Below are 3,908 nucleotides of genomic sequence, written 5' to 3'. Positions count from 1 at the left end.
AATTTCATACCAATCACAGCACACCAGCTGACCTTTGTATTTCATCACAGGCATTGTGTTGACCTGCACTTAAGTATCTAAACTACCTTTCTCTCCGTCTTTTGCTTCCACGTAGCCTCTGGAGATGCTCTTCTGGCACGGCATAAATTTTGCGGGCATGCTGGTTCCAGAATGCATATCCTGTAATGTAATGATTTTATAGGAGTAGTGTCTATTAACAACACACAGCAATTGTTTTGAATATGAAATATACATTAAAATATATGGACACCCTCTCCACAGCTGTAAACCTAGGGGAAACACTAGATATTGTGATTTGGTGCTATACAAATATAGTGACCATTATAAAGAACACAAGGCTTAAACACTTAAAAGTTGATGATGTCTCAACATTATTAAAAGGACCCAATTCGAAGAGATAGTGAATTTCTAAAAAGGAGACATTGAAATAACACCAACATGTTATTGACAACATTAAATGATAATAGGAATGGTTGGATTTAAACCTCTTGTTCCATCACAATCTATAATTTCATTCCCATGGCTGTCAATCAAGACAATTGGCTCATCTGCGCCCAGGGCTTCAGCCACCTTGTCCCTGATACTGCCCACCGAGGACTCGAACTCGGAAAACTTGATAGTCACGGTTTTCCTCGTCTCAATTTTCCTGTCCACGACCTCTGCTATTAAGACATTCCTGAGTATAAATATACACAAAACATTTAAGACCATTTATGAAGCCCATCTTATACTTACATGCATTATAGACAAGCAAACACAAAATGTAACAGGTAATAGTGATAAAGTAAAATTTTCAGTGTACTTGTATTTACCTTTGCATCATCTTTGGTCCAGTGGGTCTGGGAGCAATCAGAGGCCGAGCAGCTGAAGGACCAGGATCACTGCCACTGGATGGGCGGCGAAATCCAAAGGGCACCACAGGGTTTTGAGAGCTTTCAGTGGTGCTCTCCCCATTAATTTGGTAGTGGCCACCACTTTGTATATCTGTGGTCCTGAATACACCCTCTGGCCCTGGGAGTATTCCCCTGTTGCTGTCGTCCGTCAGATAGACACTGTCTGCACGGACCTAAAAATGAACAATATGGGTAAAACTTCATTTGAAGAGGTGTGCATAAGACTGACATGATGCAATAATAACTATGACATGACTCCTTTCATGAACATGGAATGTCTTTATGAAAGTTTATGACTGTTGCCATTCAGTCGACTATGTAAGCTTCATTGCAAATTATACACCAAGTAGATCCGACCACACAATCTGATTGGTCAACTACACATTTCGACTGTGTTCAGCACCTTCCTAATTACACAAAATATGACATGGTCGTTTCTGTGGCAACGTTGTTAAAACATTTGTATTCATTAAAGTAAATTAAGACCCACAGTGGAACACAGGAACTTGATTTAACAAGTTTTAACGGTATTTGAAGAGGCTCTACAATGTATGTAAATAAAGTTATTGTTCAATCTTATTTTTTTTACAATACTGTTACTGAAAATGTTTGGATCACATCAGTACTATATATATATATATATATATATATATATAAAAATAAAATAACATAATAAGACACATAGGGTATAAGGTTCTTCCCTTTATATTATTCTGGGGTTTCTGAAAATAAGTTTTTAAAGTGTATGAGAGTGCGTTCACATTTCTTATTTGACATCAACTCTAAAGTTTCGATATAAAATTTCAATTCTATTGTGAAAACACTGAAGTTAGGGAGGGATTTGGAAAACTTCATCTTTTGGATTTGAAACTTACCCATCAGAAGCATAGGATTTGTTAGAAAGCATACTGTTTTGTTATTAGATTCAAATTTTGAGATAATATCTATTGCGGCTTTCCTGTTCCTTAGAAGTCTCTTGAGAGGCAGAGAATAGGTCCTGTATATTTGTTTGACGTGCTGCTGCTGCTCCAAGGAAGCACACTGAGTCCAGAGAAGTTTAAGGTGTTTTAATGATAATCAGCGACTTTACACGCACGTATGATGTTGATTGTGTACACTTTATGGCGAACGTGTATCAAAGCAGATTACAAAAGCGATAACAAAGGCGGTCAACAAAAATTACGGCTACCTAGACTGGCCGCTCCCTCCTCCCGTGCAGGTGAAGCACACTCTGATATAACCTGTCAACTCCGGTGCTCACGTGACCCGAAACCATGGCAACAAGACAAACAAATTAAACACAAAATAATCAATCAATGAAGCAATATATGGCTCCTACAATATCTTTAGGTTAAAAAATGATGGGCTGTCCAGTCTTATCGAGTATGAATTTTTCCATATCCCTCCAATATATAGATGACAATGGGAAAACATAAAATAAGTGTAAAGTTGTCTCTGGCTCATCTACACAAACAGTGCACATTTCGCTTACATCAGCAACCTGGAAATTGATTCATCACATGGGTAAATATTATTTCATTAGAAATTTTAAGCCTCCTAATTTTTTATGTACATTGTGTGGAATAAAATTCCATAGTGACTCTGGTAGTACAGTGTCCATCTCCGGCAGTGAAAGGCGGGAGGTAACGCTAGCTTAATTGGTAGGGTAAATTAATCGCTAATTTATGCTTTGTACTGTTAATACAAAATGTGTTACCTGAAAAATCATTGAAATGTTTTCGGCGGTGAGATCCTCCGCTTTCAAGCTCAGCCGCCGGCTACCTCGGAAAAGCACATACATATTAACCATATTTTGCCGCTTTAGTTCTTGCTGCTTGAAAATTATTAATAAAAAAGTTTTGGCGCGTAGCCAGCTCACGTCATACCATCATAACTTTCCCAGAATTCCCTTGGGTAAATGTACAGATCCAAATATCACACAAACAAACAAACGCCGTTTGTCTGTTTTTTTGTTTTTCTGTTTTTGTGTGAAAAACAGAAAAACAGAAAAACGATGCAGTTTGTTTGTTTTTCCGATTTGGTTTTGAAACAGAATAACCAAAGAACGAACCATACACGGATTCAGGTGAATCCGTGTATGGCTCAGAAGTAGTGAAGTGACAACGAAGCTTCATGAACCAACCGTCTTTATTTTCTTAGTCCACTAGATGGCGTTCTTTGTTCAACAAAAGGCTGAAAACACACTCAATAATCATTGCTAGAGCCTTTTTTTTTTTTTAAAGCAAAGACCGCCATCTAGTGGGGTCAAAAAATAAAGCAAATGGTTCATGAAGCTCCATTGTCACTTCACTACTAAAATTCCAAATATACTAACTCATAATTATGATGGCCTCAAAATCTAATGACTCATTCTGTGAGGACCTGGAATATCAATAGTACATTTCTCTAGAGTGGTCTGACCTGCAGTTATGTCTTGCTATTAGAAAAATGGAACTTGATTTACAGTATTTCATCATTGCAGCATGTATGTTAAAGGTTTTTGTTCTGTCAGGAAAATAACGACATCCAGACCAGGTGTGTCTCTCTTTGTCTTGTCTCGTTGTGGTTTATTGGACCTTGTTGTGGCACCAGCTGAGGCGTAAAAGAATCGTACAACAGAAGACTTCTATGGGCTCTTTGCTCGGATTGAGTTTAGTTTTCAGTGTTTTCAGCAAAATATCGTTATCGGACATTTTTGGGGTGAACCCACTGAGACTTGTGTCACGGTCAAGAATATATGGAGCGCTAAAACCAGTGGGTTTTATAATGAGACAGGGCCCTGTGCAGCAACACAGTTTATTCTAGATATTGGAAACGCATGGCATAATATTCTGTTAAATCATGGCAAACTATGCAACAGTAGTTATGAAAGCATCTGAGCCTTTTATCTGCCCATCTTCTCCTTTTCAACTGATCTTTTCAACACAAAATACCATTATGCATTGTGAAATATGTTAATAAACTTAACTTCTGATAAAACATGATACTGACAAA

The sequence above is a fragment of the Centropristis striata genome, chromosome 23 (assembly GCF_030273125.1).
Source record: "Centropristis striata isolate RG_2023a ecotype Rhode Island chromosome 23, C.striata_1.0, whole genome shotgun sequence".
NCBI lineage: Eukaryota > Metazoa > Chordata > Actinopteri > Perciformes > Serranidae > Centropristis > Centropristis striata.
The sequence above is the reverse complement of the archived record's forward strand: the minus strand, read 5'-3'. Positions refer to the sequence as shown.